Here is a 16,278-nt window from a genome sequence, read left to right as displayed (position 1 = left end):
GCTTTTGACACCTAAATATATCTTCTCCACAGGAACCAGAATGAATTTCTAAAGTAGTCAATCAGTTCATGGCATTTTCCCACTGAACACTCTATAATGGTTTCCCATTACACTTGGTACAAAATCCAAACTCTGCCACTTCCCACAGAAAGACACCATGAGGAAGAATACTGGAGACCAATATCTCTCAGGATTTATTGAACCAAGATTGATTGTTCTAAGTACTATCCTGCATGGCTGAAAAGTCAGACTAGTTACCAGCCCTGATTCAGTCAGTCACTTTTTGCCAGAAGTTTTTTTTTTAATTAATTTATTTTTTATTGAAGGATAATTGCTTTACAGAATTTTGCTGTTTTCATCAAACTTCAACATGAATCAGCCATAGGCATACACATATCCCTTCCCTTTTGAACCTCCCTCCCATCTCCCTCCCCATCCCCCCCTCTAGGTTGATCCAGAGCCCCTGTTTAAGTTTCCTGAGCCATACAGCAAATTCCCATTGGCTCTCTATTTTACATATGGTAATGTAAGTTTCCATGTTACTCTCTCCATACATCTCACCCTCTCCTCCCCTCTCCCCATGTCCATAAGTCTATTCTTTATGTCTGTTTTTCAGTCACTTATTAATTCATTTATCCAATAAGTATTTTTTGAACGTGTGCAAGGTGTCTGGCATTATACCTGATGTGCGTGCTCAGTCACTCAGTCATGTCTGACTTTTTGTAACCTCATGGACTGTAGCCCACCAGACTCCTCTGTCTGTGGAATTTTCTAGGCAAAGATACTAGAATGGGTTACCATTTCCTACTCCAGGGCATCTTCTCAATCAATGGATTAAAACCATGTCTCCTGTGTCTCCTGTATTCACAGAAGACTCTTAACCCCTGCGCCATCAGGGAAGGCCCATTATACCTAGTGTTGGAGAAGACTCTTGCAAGTCCCTTGGACTGCAAGGAGATCCAACCAGTCCATCCTAAAGGAAATCAGTCCTGAGTGTTCATTGGAATGACTGATGCTGAAACTCCAATACTTTGGCCACCTGTTGTGAAGAACTGACTCATTGGAAAAGACCCTGATGCTGGGAAAGATTGAAGGTAGGAGGAGAAGGGGATGACAGAGGATGAGATGGTTGGATGGCATCACTGACTCGATGGACATTAGTTTGAGTAAACTCTGGGAATTGGTGATGGACAGCAAGGCCTGGTATGCTGCAGTCCATGGGGTCGCAGTCGGACACGACTTAGTGACTTGACTGACTAACGCAAAGTGAATATCAAACAGTATCTATGCAGAGTACTATAGGCTCTGGTAAAGTTTTATATCTGTTAAAGAGCAGTAGCAGAGGGCAGGTCATGTACAGTCCTATGGATTCTAGTAAGAACCTTATATATTTGTCTGGGATTAAGATATAACTAAATTGGAGAAGGAAATGGCAACCCACTCCAGTGTTCTTGCCTGGAGAATCCCAGGGATAGGGAAGCCTGGTGGGCTGCCGTCTCTGGGATAGCACAGAGTTGGACACGACTGAAGCAACTTAGCAGCAGCAGCAGCAAATAAGAAGTGAGTAAAACAATGAATGCATACTACTTGATCCAGCCTAAGAATCTGTGTTTCTTGTTCTCTTAATATCTGAAGAGTCCAAAGTTCTGAGCATAGCCTATGAAGGCCTTTAACCAACATGAGACCTCATGATTCTACAAGGCTCAGAGCCCTCCTCATATGTTGCAGATATGTATATTTTTCATCTAGAGAAAAAAAGAGTACTATTTAGAATTAAAATATACTTTATGAATGCCTATTTAATGTGAAGAGGGCACAGACACATTAAAAGAAATAATCTCAGGTCAAAGAAAGCACAGAATGTCATTCTGAGTATCTTAGGGCTGTAGACTTAGTGCTTTTGAAAAATTTAAATAAATATAGTCACAAAATTTAAAAAAAAAAAAAAAAAAACACTACAAAAGAAAGAAATACCTCCTAAAGTCTGCCTTCACATTTGCACTGATCATGATAACATAATGCCTTTCCAGTGTTCTTTGAGGAATGCTTCCTGGCGCACACACTGTCTCTAAAGACAGACCTCAAAATGTCTTAACAAAATGCTTTGACCAACAGCAGCATTTCTGAAATCCAAGGTGACAACAGGGAAGGGCAACATTCATTTGAATATAAATTTCAGTACATGAGCTTTTTTGAAAAAAAGAAGTTTCGTTATTTCATGGTCATGCTTTATTAAATTTTAGTAGTTATTCATTCTGCATTGTGTCTTAAATTTTTAAAAAGAGAAATATCAGAAACACTAAGGCAGTTTTCCACCTATATTCAGAGACTAACAATGGTGATGGCATTTTTGGAAAAAAGAAAGCTATGTATCTAATCCTTTCTGTGTGTATGGAAAACCACTCATCATAGTCCAGAATCCTATTATAAAGAGACATATAAAAAACATATATTCAGTTTCATGAACTGAAGTTTCAGCAACCATACCAAGCAAATGGATGTTTTATATTCCACAAGCTAAAGAATGTAGTTTCAGGATATGAACAGAAATCCTTTCTTACTGTGAAAGAATTATTCGTTTCTTTTAGACGAAATCTGAATTTCATTACATATAAAAAAGAACTGTAACTATTAGAAACCTAATAACTTTTATTCTTTATAGAATTGTTGATTAATATACTTAAATTTTACTTTCTGAGCAATAAATAATAGGCAGAGGCCATTTTTAGTTATGAAATGTGTTAGCTAAATCTTTGCAAAAATTGTGGCAAGCATGTAATTGTTTCATTTTTTTAAAAAGGAAAAAAAACTATAAGCTTAAAAAGTTTTAGAGAAAACACATAGATTTCTTTGAACTGTCATATGTTCTAAAGTATCAGAGATCTACAAACTAAACGGTGTATTAAATCGCTTCAGTCGTGTCCGACTCTGTGTGACCCCATGGACAGCAGCCCACCAGGCTCCTCCGTCCACAGCATTCTCCAGGCAAGAACACTGGAGTGGGGTGCCATTTCCTTCTCCATAAAATGGCATATTAGAGATACACAAAAACAAACTGGCATAAATGTTTGACACCAATATAAATTCAATTCTATGGTAAACACAAAGATTATATTTTACAAGGTCAGATGTATGCATATAAACTGTCTTCCCTATTCCCCAGAAATATTTCTTTCAGTACAAGAATACAAACTGTCAGACTTTTGGTTTGGAAGCTCTTGCATATACAGAAGAAACTGGTGGGAGAACATTACCCTACCCACACACAACATAATGGAATCAGAGAAGATTAGATAAATATAAGACGGTAGTCCATTTGAAAAGTAGGTAGAGTCAATACAATTTTTAAAGTTTTATATAATTTTTCCTCTCTTTGTGATCTTTTAAATGTTGTCCCTCCTTCAAAGTGCTTTTACAAAGTAAAGAACAAGGATGCTGGTAAATAAAAATAGAATAACATACATTTTCCTAACCACAGAGAATTTCTATGAGTAAATACTTTTTGGAATTATTTCCTTCGTTGATTTCAGCAGACTCTGTAGGACATTTTGCATCCAAAATAAAATTGAAGCATAATGACCATAAACCAGTTTATAAAGTCTTATTCAGGGGTCTAAATTATAAAGAAAGAATTTCGTCACATCCATACTCAGAGGAAGAAGCAGTAGATTAAGAACCTCCAATATTTTTAGAATTAAAAATTGCTGAAACGACAAAGAATTTATTATCTGTTCTCCACCTGGAATGTGCCCATTGGAATTATGAGGGATGTTGAGTGGGATGACTCTGAGTCTGTTCCTGCAGGAGGACTTCCTAGAATAACATCATAGGATGAGCATTTTACCTTCTATACAACATCAAAACAACCATTAAATCCAAATGATTAATCTGGCCATTCTCCAGACTTGGCTGCTGTATTGAGAGACGCCATTTTGGAAACAGACTTTTCTTTTTTCCTGAAAGATATATATATCTATATATATATAGATATAAAGATCTGTCTCAGTTCAGTTCAGTTCAGTTTAGTCGCTCAGTCGTGTCCGACTCTTTGCCACCCCATGAATCGCAGCATGCCAGGCCTCCCTGTCCATCACCAACGCCCGGAGTTCACTCAGACTCACGTCCATCGAGTCAGTGATGCCATCCAGCCATCTCACCCTCTGTCGTCCCCTTCTTCCTCCTGCCCCCAATCCCTCCCAGCATCAGAGTCTTTTCCAATGGGTCAACTCTTCACATGAGGTGGCCAAAGTACTGGACTTTCAGCTTTAGCATCATTCCTTCCAAAGAAATCCCAGGGCTGATCTTCAGAATGGACTGGTTGGATCTCCTTGCAGTCCAAGGGACTCTCAAGAGTCTTCTCCAACACCACAGTTCAAAAGCATCAATTCTTCGGCACTCAGTCTTCTTCACAGTCCAACTCTCACATCCATACATGACCACAGGGAAAACCATAGCCTTGACTAGATGGACCTTTGTTGGCAAAGTAATGTCTCTGCTTTTCAATATGCTATCTAGGTTGGTCATAACTTTCCTTCCAAGGAGTAAGTGTCTTTTAAAGATCTGTCTATGTGTATATATATATATAACTCCCATTGCTCATTCAGTGTTGTAACAAATTTATAAAAAAGTTATAATGTTATGAAAAAACTTATATTTTACAAAGTTATAAAATAACAGCACCTAGAAAATTAAGATGTTGTACTCCTAATCTTCAGATTTATCACTCCAAGCCTTCCAAGTACAGTGTCAAAACTTATCTATAAATATTTGATAATTGAGAAGTATTCTAAAAATTTATTTCATCGTCAGGAAAAACTGTATAACTTTTTTCACAAAAGATAATTTTCTATCTTTTCAATCAATTCAAGAACAGATTTCAGCACTCCTTCTGCGGTTTCTTCAGACAGTGTGAACACATTTTGCCCTTTACGATCTTCAGTGTCCACCATTTTTTATGATGGCCTACATGTATTTTAAATTCATATTTCATGCTTCTCCGTTTCTCATTTTAACATCTTGAAATTTCTTTGCTCTCTTCTCACAAAGTGATGTCTCAAACCTTAAGTAATTCGGGTTTTGTTGCTCTTTCTAAATTTCTTTGAATTCTTTTATTTTAAAATTTATTCTATTAGAGTATAGCTGATTTACAATGTTGTGTTAATTTCTGCTGTACAGCAACATGATTAATTATACATATATATATTCTTTTTCAGATTCTTTGCCATTATAGTTTATTATAGGATAATGAATATAGTTCCCTATGTTAATTCTTGTTTTTTAAACTTTTATTGGAATACAATTGATTTACACTATTGTGTTAGTTTCAGGTATGCAGCAAAGCGAATCAAGTGTATCCACCCTTTTCTAGATCCCATAGAAGTCATTACAAAGTATTGAGTAGAGTTCCCAGTGATTGTACCCACCTTACTCTTATGTTTCTATTTGAAGATCTTAGAATGATGCTGATTTTAAAAGTAGCAAGTTTTCAACACTTCAGCTGTTCTGAGCCAGAAACTCCATTTAATTCATTACATGCTGCCAAGTCACTTCAGTGGTGTCCGACTCTGTGCGACCCCATAGACGGCAGCCCGCCAGGCTCCCCCATCCCTGGGATTCTCCAGGCAAGAACACTGGAGTGGGTTGCCATTTCCTCCTCCAATGCATGAAAGTGAAAAGTGAAAGTGAAGTTGCTCAGTCGTGTCTGACTCTAGTGACCCCATGGACTGCAGCCTACCAGGCTCCTCCATCCATGGGATTTTCTAGGCAAAAGTACGGGAGTGGGGTGCCATCGCCTTCTCCGCTAAAATGCAATAGTCTACATTTAATGATGGGTCAAGAATGATAACGATGATTTAGAAGACACATTTGAAGCTCTGTTCAGAAGAATGACAATGTTACAGATTAGATATCTGAAGAAATAAATGACGAGGACAGTGAAGCTTCTGTATTTTAGGCCAGTTAACTACCTATCAAAAGGGCACTTCTCTGATGCTATTAAAATTTCAACCTTTTGACACAGAGATATGTCAGCAATGAATTTGGTTTGTAATAATATGCCATTGATGATAATGTCTTTTTAGTTTAGTGAATCCTAGAATAACTAAGTTTTCAAGGCTGAAAACTGGGGTTTGACTAAAATCACTATATATATATGGTGGTGGTGGTTTGGTTGCTAAGTTGTGTCCCACTCTTGTGACTCCATGGACTGTAGCCTGCCAGGCTCCTCTGTCCATTGGATTCTCCAGGCAAGAATACTGGAGTGGGTTGCCATTTTCTTCTCCATATATATATATATATATAAATATATATATATTTATATATATATATATATATCCATCTATATATATATATATACAGTTACTCAAAATTATTTATGAGTGGTGAACTTCTTTAAGCCATTTCCCTAAAAAGGACCAATGCATTGATTTTGATCTCATTATTGATAAAAGTTTATATAAATGTGGAACTCGAGTTTGCTCCTTTCCTCCAACATACGAAATTATGTTTCGCGTTTTCATCTTGTATTTTAGTTGACGAGATATCTATTCTTTTTTTCCTTGCTTCTTTATATGCTCTTTGTTCTACCTGATTTTTAAGATCTTTGCATTATCTTTGTAGTTCTGTGGCTTTGTTAAAATATATTTGAATTTGTTTTTCCTTATCCGGTTTGCGGCTTGGAGTGATTTTCTGTATGGTATTCATAGCTGTGTGCTCAGCCACTCAGTTGTGTCCAACTTTCTGTGACCCCATGGACTATAGCCTGCCAGGCTCCTCTGTCTATGGAACGTTCCAGGCACGTCTTTCTTCAAATATGGAAAACTTTCAGCTATTATCTTGTAATTAATCATCTGGCATTCCTAATAGACATTAGTGTGCTTTCTCATTTTATTCCTCTATGTCTTTTAAGTTTTCCATCTCTTAACATTCTGTGTTTATTCTAGAAAAATTCTTTAGGTGTAATTCACAGTCCATTAATATACTCTTAGGTCATTTCTCTTTTTATCCTAAAAGTTTTCATTAGTTTTTTAAATTTGGAAACTGACTGTATAGCACAAGGAACTCTACTCAGTGCTCTCTGGTGACCTAAATGGGAAGTAAATCCAATAAGGAGGGGATATATATATATATATATATGGCTGACTGACTTTGCTGTACAGCAGATATTAATACAACATTGGAAAGCAACTATATACCAAGGAAAAAACTATAGTTTTCTTATATTTGAGCATTTGATACTTCAAATCTACTAATTTGTTCTCATGGTGTCTTATTGTTGGTTTTTATTTCGTATTTATCTATAATTTTTAAGGGACTAGTTTATGTTTTTTCATATTGTTAAGCCATCTCAAAGCTTTAGGATTCAAATGCTCTTCCTTACGGTGCCTGCTTATTCTTTATGCTGATAATTCTCATGTGGGGCTTTATCACTATTCATTAAACTGTAAACTCATTTTCAGGTTGTTTTTTCCTTTGGGATTCCTATGTGCTTGGTTCAGACATGTTTCCATATAGAATTGTAGGTTTTCAGTAGTTTATATAAATTACATTTGGAGGATTCAGGCACTGTGAATAATATACAATTCAAGTCCCATACTGATATATGCCCAAGCATGGTCTTTTGATATGTCACAAGACAGCTACTTTTCCCCTCTGTTTCATCTAGATTCCTATGCAGACAAGCTCTAGTCACTTCCCTGTATCATTGGGTGCAATTTTCTTGCTGCTTCATCAAGTAGGAAGGAGCTCCTTGCTGGTCTTGAGTTTAGGTGAGAATTCCAGTTCCAGATCTCTAACCTATCTTCAGTTAGATAATTTTCCTTCCTATTGCCACAATGAATTCTCAGAAGTCTATTCTTTCATATTGATTAGACACACAGAATCCTTACTAAATTTAAAAATGGCTACTATGACTTCATCCATTGTGAAGTTCCTTCGCCAGACAGAACAACAGAGCAAAAGATTTGTTCTGATTTGTCTCAGAATCAGACATGTAGACATTGGGAAATGCAACAAAGAAAAATTTGAGGATCAGAAATGATGCTATTAGTACCTTGGATTGTGGAGTATTTGACTCCATAATCACCACAATGTAGTCACCCTGACATTACTTAGCCCTAGCTAACAGAAGCAGAAGAGATTAAGAAGAGGTAGCAAGAATACACAGAACAATTGTATAAAAAAAAATGTCTTAATGATCTGGACAACCACAATGGTATGGTCACTCACCTAGAGCCAGACATCCTGGAGTGTGAAATCAAGTTGGCCTTAGGAAGCCTTAGGAAGGCCTTACTATTTAAAACAACAACAACAACAACCACAAAAAAATAAAATAAAAAAAAGTTAGTGGGAGGTGATGGAATTCCAGCTGAGCTATTTCAAATCCTAAAAGAAGATTCTATTAATGTCCTGCAATCAATATGCCAGCAAATTTGGAAAACTAGGCAGTGGCTGCAGGAATGGAAAAGGTCACTTTTCATTCCAATCCAAGAAAGGCAATGCCAAAGAACGTTCAAACTACCATACAACTGCACTCATCTCACATGCTAGAAGGTAATACTCAAAATCCTTCAAGCTAGACTTCAACAGTTTGTGAACTGAGAACTTCCAGATATAAAAGCTGGATTTAGGCAAAGGCAGAGGAACTAGAGATCAAATTGCCAACATCAGGTTATCATTGAAAAATCAAGAAAATTTGAAAAAAAAAAAGTCTAATTTATTTTTCATTGACTATACTAAAGCCTTTGACTGTGTGGATCACAACAAACTGTGGACAATTCTGAAAGAGATGGGAATACCAGAACACCTTGCCTACATCTGGAGAAATCTGTATGCAGGTCAAGAAGCAATGGTTAAGAACCAGACATGAACAATGCACTGGTTCAAAATTGGGAAAGGAGTATGTCAAGGCTGTATAATGTGACCCTGCTCATTTAACTTGTATGCAGAGTACATCATGCGAAATGTCTGACTAGTTGAATCCCATGCTGGCATCAAGATTGCCAGGAGAAATATAAACAACTTCAGATATGCAGAGGATACCACCCTAATGGCCGAAAGCAAAGAGGAACTAAAGATGCTCTTGATCAAGGTGAAAGAGGAGAGTGAAAAAGCTGGCTTAAAACTCAACATTCAAAAAACTAAGATCATGGCATCCAGTTCTATCATTTCATAGCAAACAGATGGGGAAACAATGGAAACAGTGACAGACTTTATTTTTTTGGGCTCCAAAATCACTGCAGATGATGACTGCAGCCATGAAATTAAGAGATGATTGCTCTTCGGAAGAAACCTATGACAAACTTTGATAGTGTATTAAAAACCAGAGACATCATTTGTAGACAAAGGTCCAAAGCTATGGTTTAGACAAAGCTATGGTTTTTCCAGCAGTCATGTATATGGATGTGAGAGTTGGACCATAAAGAAGGCTGAGCACGGAAAAACTAATGCCTTCGAACTGTGGTGCTGGAGAAGACTCTTGAGAGTCCCTTGGACTGCAAGGAGATCAAGTCAGTCAATCCTAAAGGAAATCAGTCCTGAATATTCATTGGAAGGACTGTTGTTGTAGCTCCAATATTTTGGCCACTTGATGCAAAGAACTGACTCCTTGGAAAAGACCCTGATGAGGGCAGGATTGAGGGCAGGAGGAGAAGGGGGCAATAGAGGATGAGATGGTTGGATGGCATCACCAATTCAATGAATATGAGTTTGAGCAAGCTCCAGAAGATGGTGAGGGACTGGGAAACCTGGCGTGCTGCAGTCCATGGGGTCAGAAAGAGTCAGACACGAATTATCGACTGAACAACAACACAGATTAGTTTTCTCAGGCAATATAGATTTATCTAATATGTAAATTTATACATGGCATTTAAGAATTGTAAAGCCTTAAAAGAGTTAAAATAAGTGGATCGATGGATTTTAACACATGAACGACAGTAAGAATCAGTGAGATTAAAAAGAATAAGATCATTGGAAAAAATCTGAAGGAAGAAAATGTAGATTAGAACTATTGGATGACAACTATTTTGTGGGTCTGAATATGTATGTGTTTCCTGTTAATAGTCTGCCTCTCCACTAACATGAACCCTCTATGAGAACAGAAGCCTGGACATAGTGCTTGGAAAACTGACTGGCACAGAAGGCACTGTTGATTCAATAAGTTTGTGACCCAGGCTTTATGATGGACAAGGTTTATTGCTCCAAGGGCTAGTAGAGAACAAAAATATATTGGTTGAAAACCTACGAAATGTCCAACAAGCTTATATGTGATGATAACTGGTGATATAGGACTGGTCAAGCAATTTCAAGTGTCACTTCAAAGGCAGGGAGGAACAGAAGCATTTGGGGAACTCACACAAGGTTGAGTGGCAATACCATTTTGTGGTCTTATTAAGCCAGAGGTTTCATAGTGGTTTTTGAAAGTTGTGAAGCAGAGATAGAAATAACTCAAGGTAGACATTGACCATTCCTGTTCCAAGACTTTCGTTTGAATGTTGCCAATATTCCATTTTATCCTTCACTCTTGAGAATGGATTGGGAAAGAGGGATGCTTCACATTAAAAATCTCTTCAAATCTTCTTCAATGGAAAAAGAACCATTTTTTTCCCCAGTGGAATTTCTGGAGTGAAGAGGGATTTTAGGAACCTATATGATAATTTCCGTTGTGCCTCAACCTAAATAGTAATAGAGATTCTGGAAACTTTTCTTTTAGACAATTTATTTTACTAAAAATTAGAACCAATGAAATGTTATGGACACTTTTTTCAGGAAAAAAAAAAGTACTTTTTACACTGAAGATTAGCTTAGTATTGAGACTTGATCAAATCAAGAGACGCTAATGATTACAGGCCTTTATTTTGCAATTATCAAAATTTCTTTGGAGGAAGAATTTTAGTCATGAGGATATAGTTCTGTTTTCCTTTCCACCTCTACCACTTGTTCTTTAGGGTAAATAAAAGTAAAGGGGACTCAGAGCTGCTAAGACTTCCTTGACCTCCAAAGAAGAGAGGAGGAATAAGACACATATGCCCTTATTGGGGCCCCATTCCTTGGATTATCTAGACTTCATTTCACCATCCCAGGTACAGATACTCTCTGTTTCCTCAAACTATCCAAATTTAATGACTAGAAAAGCAAGACAAATAGTAAAATAGAAAATACTAAAATTCAAATAGAGCAAAATATTCTTTTTGGTCTAAAGTCTGGTCTAAAAGTAGCAAATTTAGCAAAGTACCTAAAACAAAGTAGATATTCAAGAAATACTTGGCAAATTAAAGAAAAACCTGTAGGGATAGATGCAACAAATAGGTAATAATTTTTGTCCAATTGAACATGATGCTGAATTTTTTGAAAGTCACAGAGGATAGAATACCTTAGGCAGTGGGGTCCACTAAAACCTTGAGTGGTAGCTTGAGTCACTGAGAGCAAAAGCTGTTGGTATTAGGCTATGAGACCACCAGTTCTCTCTTTTCATATCACTTGCTAATGTCCATTGAATTAATTCATGCTCACTGTCTCTGCTTAAACCTTTCTCTTGATCTGCTTTCTAAATGGATGTGAACCTACAATATGGATCGATCCACTTAAAAAACGGAATACACCTGATGCTAGTGGTAAAAGAATCTGCCTATCAATGCAGAAGACACAAGAGACACATGTACAATCCCTGGGTTGGGAAGATCATTTGGAGTCAGAAACGGCAGCCTGCTCCAGTGTTCTTGCCTGGAAAAATTTCAGGGACAGAGGAGCCAGGCAGGCCACAGTCTGTTGCAAAGAATCAAACACAACTGAGTGACTAAACATGCATACACACACATACACACACACACACACACACACACATACACACCTGTTTCCTTGAGTGATAAACAGACCATTAACAAGCATCTTCTCTACTTAATAGTAAGTTTAATACTGCTTGGGTACTTATATTTGATACCACTTGCTCCTCAAGCTCTTCTCTTCCTATCTTCTCTTCTTATACTTTTCCTCTGTTCAGAAGAATACTACTCATGTTATAGATACTATCTTGGTGTTTTACAAAAATCCCCTACCCTCTCTTTCAGTTTCTCATTTACTTATAATCAAACATGTTTTTCTTTAGTGTTCATATTCAAAGTAAACAAGTATTTAAAAATATTTTGTTTAATTGGTTTACTTTTTAGAATCACATAGTATTGTTTCCTACGATTTTCCACTTCAGAGCTGTTTCTTTTACAAATAACATAATTTGACTACAATTTTGTGGATTAAAAAAAACTGAATGTGAGCATCCAACATCATTTATAGCATCATATGTATGTGAAAATGTTTTGAGTTCTAAATATTCAACTTATAAGTTAAACTTTTTAAATACAACCCAATTAAATTGAATGTCTGCCTGTATTGTAAATGTGATTTTTAAAACCAGCTGAAAACCAGGAATATTTTATTGATAAAATGATTCTTATGAATCTGGAAGACAAATTATTCCAACTATTTCAGGACATGTTTACTTTATAAAGTCAGTACACCTGAAAACCTAAAGATTTTGATCATTGCCCCTTCTAACCTTTGTCCCAGTAGATTCTACAATGTAGGAAACAAGAATTAATTTTATAGGTCAGATAGTCTCTACAGTTTTCCTGTTAAATCTAATGTTACTTTTTTGTGCTCATCCAGTGCCAGAGTTAATCACAACATTTCCTTTCTTCATGGTTCAGAAGACAGTCCTTTGTCTCTTCTAACTTCAATGTATACTTCAGAATTTGGCATTTTAAGTTGGCAAATTGTGTCTGACATTAGGAAATTCCCTAAAACCAGATAACAGAAAAAAATATTCACTTATGAACAAATGGGGTATCCATTTATGATGGATTCATGAGCCAAAAGGGTTTTACTTAGTTGTACCAATAAATTATCTTTTGAAAGTTTGACACCCACAGGAGTTATCTCAGTGGAAAGTGTAACAAAAGTACAGACTGGAATTCTTAAAGAAATGATGCTTGTTAGACATAGCTAATATTGAAAGAATGACTTGATATTTGAAAATTTCATAAAACTAGATTCAAGTGTGAAAATAATAATTGTACAAATATGAATTTAATACACTTTGCTATCACAGAGATCATTTACTATTTGGTGACAAACGTTTATCTCCTTAACATCTTTAAGATTTAATTTCAAAATATTTAAGACTCAAATGAAAGGAAAAACAGTCTAAAATCCTTTGTACAGTCCTAGGAGGCAATGGCACCCCACTCCAGTACTCTTGCCTGGAAAATCCCATGGATGGAGGAGCCTGGTGGGCTGCAGTCCATGGGGTCGCAAAGAGTCGGACACGACTGAGCAACTTCACTTTCACTTCTCACTTTCATGCATTGGAGGAGGAAATGGCAACCCACTCCAGTGTTCTTGCCTGGAGAATCCCAGGGACGGGGGAGCCTGGTGGGCTACCATCTATGGGGTCGCACAGAGTCAGACATGACTGAAGCGACTTAGCAGCAGTAGCAGCAGCAGGAAAAATAAAAATCCTTATTTGTTTTCAGTATATTCTTGTCAATTACATGTCTATAGCTTTACAATATTTTCTCTTGTCTGTCTCCTTGCCGACATATTGAAGAGTATTGCAGTGCTCTGAGATGATCTGATATACATATTTAAAATGCTGATTCTAGAGCCCATTACCAAAGATTAATGTGGAACGTAGGAATAGATATTTTCTTAGATTTGCTTCAGGCTACCTTTTGAGATGTTTCTCAAAATATTTGCAGAGTAGAAGATGAAACTGTTTCTAAAAGGCATCAAAGTAGAAGGGAACAAAATGGAAATATTTTAAGAACTGTATGGTGAGAACCACACTGTCAGAACAGCAGCAGTGTCTTTCATTATATAATGATTGAGATAACCATTATATACTCACAGTGACAATTATTACCTAGGAAACTACTTTTGAGTCCTGGTAACATGCAGTTTCAGAGTCACTTCATTTGTTTTAATAATCTATGTAGGGAAATCGTAAAAATTAGAAAAAAATGTTTCAGCAGTTACAGTGATCCTATAACATCATACTGCATTAGAGATAAGAGAAACTTCTAGTATTGCAATGGTTCATTCCCCAAAGGTGAAGAACTGTTTTATAATACAAGCCAACTGGACAGGTTTATTTAATAAGGTGATGAATTTGTAGGAGTATATCACGGTTTTATTTGTGTATGATTTTAGTATTGGAGACCTACTGTAGCCAACTTTCTAAGGAAGAAAAAATTATGGAGAACAGTGTGGAGATTCCTTAAAAAACTGGAAATAGAACTGCCTTATGATCCAGCAATCCCACTGCTAGGCATACACACTGAGGAAACCAGAAGGGAAAGAGACACGTGTACCCCAATGTTCATCGCAGCACTGTTTATAATAGCCAGGACATGGAAGCAACCTAGATGTCCATCAGCAGATGAATGGATAAGAAAGCTGTGGTACATATACACAATGGAGTATTACTCAGCCATTAAAAAGAATACATTTGAATCAGTTCTAATGAGGTGGACGAAACTGGAGCCTATTATACAGAGTGAAGTAAGCCAGAAGGAAAAACATAAATACAGTATACTAACGCATATATATGGAATTTAGAAAGATGGTAACAATAACTCTGTATACGAGACAGCAAAAGAGACACTGATGTATAGAACAGTCTTATGGACTCTGTGGGAGAGGGAGAGGGTGGGAAGATTTGGGAGAATGGCATTGAAACATGTAAAATATCATGTAGGAAACGAGTTGCCAGTCCAGGTTCAATGCACGATGCTGGATGCTTGGGGCTGGTGCACTGGACGGCCCAGAGGGATGGTATGGGGAGGGCGGAGGGAGGAGGGTTCGGGATGGGGAACACATGTATACCTGTGGCGGATTCATTTTGATATTTGGCAAAACTAATACAATTATGTAAAGTTTAAAAATAAAATAAAATTAGAAAAAAAAAAAAAGATGCAAATAGAAGAATAAAGCCCAAGACACAGCCTCATACTATAGTATTATTTCCCCTGTATACAATGAGAATCATGTGAAAGGTGATTCTTTAGAAATCCAAAACTTCATTAACATGGTATTCCCAGTAATAATAAGTGAGATAATTTAATCACCCCCAATTTACTTCAGAGAATCTTGTTTATGACTAGTGAAAGGGTGTTCGACATGACAGACCAAAGAAGCAATTTGATTGGTTAATGAAGAATCTAAGAATGATAATTGAATTTGATGGAATTCATTAGTTAGGACATTCAAGCAGATACTTTACAACTGCAATTACGAACACTAACATATGTAATATCACAATATGATATATGTTCTTCATTGTTGAATTTGGCTTACAAGAAAGAGTAAGACATAGTGTGGCACAAAGAAACATCAGCCTGAGACAAATTCTGCCTCCACCCCCTTCCCTTACCCAAGACTGTTGCTAAAATCTCATCTGAATAGCAGGGCACAGAAGCACAGAGGCAGATGCTATGGCATATTCTTTCAGAATGCAAGGCTGCTCAAGATCATCTACAGATAATGAACCATGACAACTTTGGATCTGATAAAGTACAGAATGAGAATGGGAGAAGGCAACAATGTCATAGAGGTGGCCAGGGCCCCATCAACTAAACCAGCATGTCAAGGACATTAATACCCAGTAGTAATTTCAAAAGATATGAACGATACGATTTCCTTTACTGCCAAAAAATATTCACTTGAAATAAGAGATGCAGTCCTATAATTTTCCATACAAATGCATTTTTCTTCCACATATCACAAGATCATCAACAAAAGATACCACAGTTTCTTTTTCCATGTACCTTAGACAGCTGCAGTGCAGAGTCCAGGAATGACAGGTGACTGGTCTTCCAATCTGAAGGCAGGTGTTTGTCAAGCTCTTGCTAGTTCTCGTTTTCCTGGTTTTCCTTGAGAGAAAGAATTAAAACATTCATAAAAATGCTGGCCTGCAACTCTGTACTCACCTTCGCTACTGTGTATATAGACTTTTGCAGAGGCAACCCATTCATTATACACATCCAGCTCTAGCTTCCTTAATTCCCGGTTGCATTAGGTGCTCCAGGCTAAGAACCATGAAGTATGCATCATGCAGACATAAAGAAAAATCTAGAAGAAGAAATGTTTCAAGAAGGTGGGTCAAAAAGAATCTTGCTGCGATTTATGTCAAAGAGTGTTCCTATTTCCAGGGCAGGGAGAGAGATGCAGATGTAGAGAGTACTATTACTGACATGATTGTTCATTTTAATATCACGTTAACATGACTTC

At 36.9% G+C, this 16,278-nt stretch overlaps 1 protein-coding gene across 3 annotated transcripts in view; it reads right to left on the bottom strand.

Annotated features, from left to right (window-relative positions):
- Positions 1–16,278, bottom strand: part of SYT1 (synaptotagmin 1) — a 611,214-nt gene that overhangs the window by 475,954 nt on the left and 118,982 nt on the right. For all 3 annotated transcript variants that reach the window (XM_070788847.1, XM_070788845.1, XM_070788846.1), the window contains exon 2: positions 15,816–15,920. The gene's annotated coding sequence lies outside the window, so the exon portion shown is untranslated. The remainder of the gene's footprint in view (positions 1–15,815; positions 15,921–16,278) is intronic.

The sequence above is a fragment of the Bos indicus genome, chromosome 5 (genome assembly GCF_029378745.1).
Source record: "Bos indicus isolate NIAB-ARS_2022 breed Sahiwal x Tharparkar chromosome 5, NIAB-ARS_B.indTharparkar_mat_pri_1.0, whole genome shotgun sequence".
NCBI lineage: Eukaryota > Metazoa > Chordata > Mammalia > Artiodactyla > Bovidae > Bos > Bos indicus.
This window is presented reverse-complemented; position numbering and strand designations above follow the sequence as displayed.